Raw genomic sequence first — 8978 nt, forward strand, 5'->3', positions numbered from 1 at the left:
GTTCATTCTATCAATCACTCGTCCTTAAATGCACTCATGCAGCTGTAATTTATGCAGTTATTCATTTTAACTTGCTCTTTCAGAATGTTTAAGCAGGTGCATGTTTATACTTAAGTCAACTGGGTGTGCCTCAAAATATTAAACTTCTGGCAGAGCAGTGGTATGCTAAACAGAAAAGCTTGACATTCTTAGCTCCTGGCTTATTACCTTTAGTATGCATATGGACTTCTTCATGCGAATTGGATTCACAGCTATTGTAGTGATGCTGAACAACCAATAAATGCAATTTTAAAAACCAGGATTAAAAGAAAAAATGTGATGGATGCGCTATGTGATGGCTGGACAAGTGCGGTGAGTCATGTAACGTGATGAGATTTGCAGAAGGGCTATAAATATTGGGGTACCTCTTTTCAGTAATATGTCTGTCTGTGTGTGACACTTGCCAGTTAGTTGCTGCCTCTCTCCCAGATATTAATGACTGAAGCACCTACTTGAGAATATGCTCTCCATTTGAAGGCCTGCTTCTCTCCTCAGACAATGGTAGGAAAAAAATATGTGAAGAGAGGCATACTTGGTATGAGTGGTGGCTCGGACAGGAATGATATGATAGGAATGTACAAGCATGAGTGCCTAAAGTCAAATGGCAAAAATCCATAGTAAAAGATCTAAATAAAAGAGGCCTGATTTTCAGATGTGCTGAGCCCCATTAACTCCCTTTTAGCTCAGGGGGATTGTGAGTGTTTGGCACCTCTGAAAGCCAGGCTACTTTTATTTATGTGCCTAAATATGATTTTTAGCTGCCTAATTTAAGCACCCTAGCTTGTATATTTTGGCCTCGGGCTCTCAGCTGGAAATTCTTTGTAGCTTTGCCATATACACTTGTATATAAAGCAGTAAATTATAAGCACAGGAAGCAGCTCTTGTCCAATAAGCACCTCAGTTTTTATTATAAGTAGAAAATGTCAATGGAAAACAAAATAGTTCTATTTCAATGTATCAGGCCCAGCTTGGAAAACCTTGTTATGTCTTGTACCCAAATAGCTAGCCACATAAAGTTGGGAATTAGGCTTTTTCCCAGAAGCTGCTTCCTTTGTGATTGCCTCATTATCACTAAATTTCTCATCACGGGTTCACCCTTTTATAGAACACTTTCCCAGCATGCTTTTCTGGTAGCTGGCAGTGGATAGCGTGTACATAGATTTTCAGAAAGCCTTTAGCAAGGTCCCTCACCAAAGGCTCTTAAGCAAAGTAAGGTGTCATGGGATAAGAGGGAAGGTCCTCTCATGGATTGGTAACTGGTTAAAAGATAGGAAACAAAGGGTAGGAATAAATGGTCAGTTTTCAAAATGAGAGAGGTAAATAGTGGTGCCCACCATGGGTCTGTACTTAGACCAGTACTGTTCAACATATTCATAAGTGATCTGGAAAAAGGGGTAAACAGTGAGGTGGCAAAATTTGCATATGATACAAAACTACTCACGATTATTAAGTCAAAGCAGACTGCAAAAAGTTACAAAGGGATCTCACAAAACTGGCTGACTGGATTGCAAAATGACAGATGAAATTTAATGTTGATAAATGAAAAGTAATGCACACTGGAAAACATAATCCCAACTATACATATGAAATGATGTGGTCTAAATTAACTCTCAAGAAGGAGATCTTGGAGTTATTGTGGATAGTTCTCCAGTCAATGTGCACCGGCAGTCAAAAAAGCTAACAGAATGTTGGGAATCATCAAGAAAGGGATAGATAATAAGACAGAAAATACCATATTGCCTCTACATAAATCCATGGTATGCTCACATCTTGAATACTGCATGCAGATGTGGTCATTCCATCTCAAAAAAGATATATTGGAATTGGAAAAGGTTCAGAGAAGGGAAAAAAATGATTAGGGGTATGGAATAGCTGCAGTATGAGGACAGATTAATAAGACTGGGACTTTTCATCTTGGAAAAGTGATGGCTCAGGGGGCATATGATAGAGGTCTATAAAATCATGACTAGTGTGAAGAAAGTAAATAGGGAAGTGTTATTTACTCCTCATGACACAGAAACTAGGGGTCACAAAATGAAATTAATAGGCAGCAGGTTTAAAACAAATAAAATGACGTATTTCTTCACACAACACACAGTCAACCTGTGTTACTCCTTGCCAGAGGATGTTGTGAAGGCCAAGACTATAACTGGGTTAAAAAAAGAATTAGATAAATTCATGGAGGATAGGTCCATCAACGGCTATTAGCCAGGATGGGAAGGGATGGTGTTCCTAGCCTCTGTTTGCCAGAAGCTGGGTATGTGTGACGGGATGGATCACTTGTTGATTACTTGTTCTGTTCATTCCCTCTGGGGTACCTGGCATTGGCCACTGTTGGAAGACAGGATACTGGGCTAGATGAACTTTGGACTGACCCTGTATGGCCGTCCTTATATTTTTATGTTCTCAAACTTTATTGGTTCATGTACCATCTTCTTAAAAAATTGATGTTTGAAGTACCACATGCAAATTTCTCCTTTTTCTGTACATTTATTTTAGGTTTCAATAAGCTTAAGTTTTTCTATGCTTGACAGTAAAATAAAGCCTAAAATGTTTGATTATTACATCCCTTTTAAACACCTCAGGTTTCTAGGTAGTGAATCAAAAAGTGACACAACAAAGTATCCATTATTATTTATGTCTTTGGTGTTACAAGAAACAATTAAATATGTCATAAATAATGTCTTGATATATTTTGACATGTTGCCAAACTATGTCAATGGTTTGACTTTTTAACTTGTCTAATTGAATTCTGAATTTCCTGCTAATTCTTATCTGGATTACTGTTGAATGCAAACCAAAGTTCACTTTGCTTACCTTTTTACAAAACTGAAATAAAGAAAAATGCAAAACATTTTGAGTAGCTCTCAGAGAAAACAAAGAAGGTGCCATTAACGAGAAGAATATTATTAATCTAGTTTTACAGGACAATAGTTGCTTTATGTCAGGTGTCAAGCTTCAGAGGGGTAGCAGTGTTAGTCTGGATCTGTAAAAGCAGCAAAGAGTCCTGTGGCACCTATAGACTAACAGACATATTGGAGCATGAGCTTTCGTGGGTGAATACATCCCACGAAGTGGGTATTCACCCACCAAAGCTCATGCTCCAATACGTCCGTTAGTCTATAAGGTGCCACAGGGCTTTGCGCTTTTATGTCAGGTGAGATATTGGTGAACTTCAGCCAAAGGTCTGGTTATGCATTGAGATTCATCCAGTACTTGTTTTTTAATGGCTATCAGGTTAGAAAAAAACATTTGACAGAGACATGTAGTGCTGAAGGATGTACAAAATGTCAAAGCTCTGTCTGATATCAGGTTAAACTCAACTAATGTCACTGAGCTGCATTTTGCTGAATTCAGGCTTGAGTCCTCCACCACATGACAGTTCAATCAACTCTTTCCTTTCCTTTGCCAAGAAGCCATCTGGTAGGGTGTCTTCTTCTATTGAAAATGGGTCCTTGATCCAATTCTCATTTGTCACATTGGCGGGAAAGCATTCATTAAACTTGGTGACCAAATTCAGGCAATGTTCTCTTACGTTAGCAATGAGATCAGGAAGAATTTTCAATTCATTTTCAATAAGGATTTTTTCCAAGACTGGGAATGATTTGCAATTTCTCTTTTCTCCTTCTCGTGCTATGAACTGCAGTTTCTTATCATTGCCCTTGTTTTGTCATGAGAAAGCACAGTGTTTAGTCCTTGTAAACTGGCATTCAGTTCATTAAGACATGTGAACAAGTCAGCTCAGTAGGCTAATCTTGACAGCCATACCTCAGCTGCAAAGCAATCAGCATATTCAAAACTAAAATCACTAAAGAAAATGTCCTCCTCAGAATGGAGTTCAGAGAGGAGTCAACACCTTCCGATGTGATAGCTATCTCATTTCTGTACAGAGAAGATTTTAATGATCACTTCCCATTTCATTGCATAAAACTGAGAACAACCATGCTTTCATAAAATTGACCACCATTATGCCTGATCCAGAATTACTTACAGATTGATGTGCCTTTTCTGAGGTGGGAAAGAGGGGGAGGGGAGCAGAACTAGTGCCTCACAGTGAATACTGCAGTGAGTATACTTAATATTAGGCACCATTTATTTAATTTTTGCCAAACACCACCAAATTTCCCAGTCATTGCCAGTGTGCCATCAGAGCATGTACTGATGCAGTTTTTCCACTCTACACCATTTTTGGTGATAAATGCATTCAGTTTGTTAAAGATTTCTTCTGCCATTGTATGTCTTGATAGAGCTTCACAAAAAGAAAACTCTCCTTTAATTGTCATTTCTGATTCAAACCTTACATATGTAAGAAACTGAGCAAAATTAGTAATATTAGTACTTTTGTCTAATTGTAATGAAAATAATTTACGCTGTTTTACATATTCTCTTCCTGTTCTTGAGAAGACATGGTTTGAATTCTTCGTGATACACCATTAAGGAAATGACATCAAACTGTTTTGCAACTTTATCCCCAAGAATCGACAACAGGTAATATGAGAGTCTCACCGATTGTATGAAGTTTCCCAGTTTGAGCAATGCTCAAGCTTACATGGTGTGATGTTTCTAGGGCCTTCACATTAATGCCACTGAAAGATTTTTTTTAGCTGTTTTTAAAACACTTAGCTTTCTCTTGAAAAATTTGAGAGGTTTTAAGCTGCTGTGCTTTGATATCAAAGTGACATTGAAGTAGGGAAGGTTTAATTGAATGACTGAATAACTGTTCATAGCAAAGGACCCACTGGTTCACTTTTTGATTTAGTTGGGAATTGGTCCTGCTTTGAGCAGGGGGTTGGACTAGATGACCTCCTGAGGTCCCTTCCAACCCTGATATTCTATGAGTCTATAATTCTTCACCACTTAATGTAAATCCAAATGATAAGTAGCTGGGTGGGATCATACCTTCTAACAATCTTGTACTGTTTATTACTTGTCTCAGGAAGTTTACCAGCAGTGCCTGAAATCTCTTCTTCAGTTTTGTCCCTCTGGTGTTGACACACTCTATTGCCTGTCTCATCAACAGGCCTTTCCTGTATTTCCATATGTTTCCTTTTGCAGCTACTGCTAGTTAGCTACTTCTACATAGTGGAGGTCCACACTTATAAATACAAGACAACTTCCACAACCTCAGGCAAATGAACAGAAGTGACACCAAGGCACTCAGACGAGCAGGTCAAAGGCGGATGAGGATTTCTGAATATTTACAAACTGCTTTTGTTGAACGAAGGCTCAGGCCACCTCCCTGGAATGTGCAGGCCCATTTAAAGGTGTCTGGCTGGGGACATCTGCCTGGGGAAAACTAAAAGAGACCACAGCTTGGCTCAGGGAGTCTGGGTGGGAGGGTCAGAGGATATGAGGTTAGATTGAGGGTAGAGGTTCTAGCTGGAGTCCAGGGGGCTCTAGTGGTGCAGGGGGCTCAGAGATGGGGTAGAGAGGCAGGGAGTCTTGACTCAAAGTGGAGCTTTACACTTGATATAGCCCATCATTTTCTGTATCTGGAGGAGCTCCTCAGCTGGGAAGTAGCAGAGGGAGCTTTTGTTCTGGGTGGCTTCCTGTGTGTGTGTGTGTGTGTGCTCTTTGATCTTGGAGCGCCATGCAGCTGCAGGCTTTGCAGCCCCTCTGAATCAGCCCTGTATGTGTGCGTGTTTTTGAATGAGGGGAGCTTTGGCCATGTCACATGGAACTTCGTCGGTTCATATCAGTAGCTCGAGCTGTGTGATATAGCATGAACTGAGGGCTCGGTCTAGCAGCCAGCCAGCTGAGTGCCTGATGAAAGAACATCAATCAGCACAGTTCCCAATGCATTGCAACATAAAACTACTATGCTGGCCTGGCTGGCGAGTGTTATTCGTTCTTATGGCTGAAAGTGGCCAGGAGAGGGCATTTTGCTTCTTGGGTGTCTTCTGGCACACGGCAATGTATGTGACACCTGTTCGTTTAATTTGGGAAGATTTTTTTTAAAAAGTTTTTGGCATCCCACTTCCAACAAGCTTACATGTACCGCTGCTCAGAACCCCTGGATTGTAGTTTAGGAAAGACAAACAATTGCATCTATAACATGGACATTTTTCACATGGTAGCTGCATCCTCCCTTCCAGCTGGCAACTATGGTGTACTTCTATTGTGTTTTCCTTTCATTTCCTTCTCCTCTGAATCCTGAGTAGATAACACATCTTCACACACAAGAATCAGAGGAAGCTGTAAATTCGAGGAATAAACATCCACTGTGAGACCAGTGATGACTGGCCTATGGAGCCCAGGTGAGTAGTTCCTCCAGATACAGAAAACGATTGGCTATATCAAGTACAATATATCTGACAGCAGGATTGTGCTTCTTTTGACCAAATGGGCTTCTCATGTAAACATGCCACTTTTAAGTTCTATGTTCCAAGGAGCGGACCACTTCATGTAGTGGAGATGCAGAGAAACAAAAAAAATTAGCCATTTTACACCCCCCTCCTCCCAGCAATGGATAGATCATCGACCAGACAAGGAATAACAAAGACTTTAATGAAAACTAAATTGAAAGCTCCAGGCAGAGGCATTGAAGAGCCACAGGCAGAAACATAAGGATACGTAAATGAGAGAACTATAACTGCTAAGCGTCACTTAACTTTTTGGAATCAGGACTTTTTGAACCAAGGCACTACATCGTATAGCAGAAACTTTGAATACACCAGTGCAAAGGGGTTAAGTACACCAATCATTGTAAACTGCATTGTTCCTGGATTTGTAGGGTACGGGTGGGGCATTGGGGGAAGGGGTGGAGTGGGGGCAGGGAGCACCCCCAGGCAGATTAGAAACTCAGCGCCTATGTGGGGGGTGGTGCCTTGCAGGCAGGGGCAGCACACAGAACCGCCAGGCTCCCCCGTGCCTAGGAGCCAGAGAGATGTGCCAGTTGCTTCTGGGAGCTGACCAAGCTAAGTGCTGCCTGGCTGGAGTCCACACACCAAACTCCCTCCCACACCCCAAGCCCCTGCCCCAGCCCTGATCTCCCTCCCACACCCAAACTCCCTCCCAGAACCTGCACCCCAACCCCTGCCCCAGGCTCAGCCCAGAGTCTGCTCCCACACTCAGAACCTCTCGTCTCCACCCCCCTGCCCCAGCCTGGTGAAAGTGAGTGAGGGTGTGAGAGAGTGAGCGAGGGAGGGAGAGGGGATGCAGTGAATTGGGGGCAGGGCTTTGGAAAAGGAGCAGGACAGGGGCATGGCTTTGGGTAAGGGGCAGGGCAAGGGTGGGGCCATGCCTGGCTGTTTGTGGAAGCACAGCCTCCCCCAGCCTATGGTACCCATGCTCCTTGGGCTCAGGCCTTGGGGCTGTTTAATTGCAGTGTAGACATCCACGCTCGGGCTGCAGCCCAGCTCTGGAACCCTCCCACCTGGTAGGGTCCTAGAGCCAACACTCCAGCCCAAGTCCAGTCTACACTGCAATTAAACAGGCCGTGAGCCAAGCCATGTGAGACCAAGTCAACTGGAACAGGCCAGCTGAGGGTGTCTAACTGCAGTGTAGACATACCCTAAAAGCACACAGGTCTAGCATGATTGGACCCAAACACTGTGGTCTGGTGAGCGTTGAGCAGGGAGTGTTTTGTGACAGATGTAAAACCAAGCTCCTGGGAACTTAAATAACTTGTGGTCATTAGCGATTCAATAACCCTTGCAAGAAAAAGTTCATTAGTCCTGGACTAACTCCAGTGTGAGTAATTACATTGTAACTACCTTATTCACCTTGCAACATCGATCAGCTAGAGTCATCTTCATCATTTCCTGCCTTACAATATTATGTACAGTTCTATGCACTGTTAAACAGCTGCCATGTTCATCCCTAGAGGTAAATTTCTGTGATTTCCACTGTGCTTCTTGGAGAGCCAATGGGACTAGAACTTTAGGACTAGGCTAATTTCTTTTTTGTAGCATGCTTTAAGATTCTTAAGGATGAAAAACAAGATGTAAATGCAAAACATTGCCAGGAATGGTACAGAGATTATTTTCTGCAGTTTATATGAACTTGATATGATTTAACTTTTCTAGGTATGTATTGGGAGGCAAATAGTGCTAGCCAGAACTGCACTTAGATGCTGTGATGATGGGTGCTCCTGAAAAAACCTGAGTGATGAGTGCTTGGATGTTAAAGGTGAGAGGTTTAGTTATTCCGTACACTTTACTTCGGAGTTGTAATGCAAAGGCACGGTTCCACTGCGAATTTAAGATGAGGGGGCTTCGTAAGAGGAGTAAAGTGATTTTTCTAATTCCTTCTCAAGATGCAGATTTTATAATCTTATTTTTTTAATCCCTGAAAGTTAAAGCAAGTGAATCACAGTTTTTGTACTCTTGGGGGCGAAAAAAAAAAGAAATCTGTTTTTTAACTAACAGCCTTCTTTCTTCTCTATCCATTGATAACATTTCACTACCAATCAAATGTATAGGAAGCTGACAACAGGAGAAAGAGGTCATAAATCTGACCTCTCTGTCCAAAGATCACAAAAATATTACACATACTGTTACATGCCCAGAGGAAATGTGCAGAAGTCTAGTTAGCCCTGCAGGTAAAGTAGTGCTTTAGCTGAGCATGAGCAACACACATGCACGTGATACAACACAAATAATGCCCTTGAACTTTAGCATCTAATAGTTTATGTTGGGGCCAAACTCACCAACACTAGAAACATTTCTGTTAAAAAAGCAATTGTGTCACTGAATGCATGGGCAGCCCCAGAATTCTTCACACGGTATACCCCAGGGCTTGCTGCTGCTCCTAGCCTGGCTGGCTCCCCGGTGCAGCTCCTGGAGGCAGTCACTGAGCAAGTCCTACACACTGTGCGTAGGAGTGTGGGGGCAGCTGACTAAATGTAACGGTAATTAACGGCATGGCTGTTTTCTTTCACCAATATATTTAGAATCTAGGTCTTCTAATGTTATTTTTGAAATTGTCACGTTCACCGA

General features: G+C 42.0%; 1 long non-coding RNA gene across 1 annotated transcript; it reads left to right on the forward strand.

Annotated features, from left to right (window-relative positions):
- The first annotated feature begins 270 nt into the window (after nucleotides 1-270).
- On the forward strand, nucleotides 271-8169 carry LOC141988165 (uncharacterized). Its single transcript, XR_012639678.1, has 3 exons — nucleotides 271-351; nucleotides 4444-4527; nucleotides 8067-8169. It is a non-coding gene; the product is annotated as an uncharacterized LOC141988165 (long non-coding RNA).
- Nucleotides 8170-8978: the final 809 nt, after the last annotated feature.

Source organism: Natator depressus, chromosome 5 (genome assembly GCF_965152275.1).
Source record: "Natator depressus isolate rNatDep1 chromosome 5, rNatDep2.hap1, whole genome shotgun sequence".
NCBI lineage: Eukaryota > Metazoa > Chordata > Testudines > Cheloniidae > Natator > Natator depressus.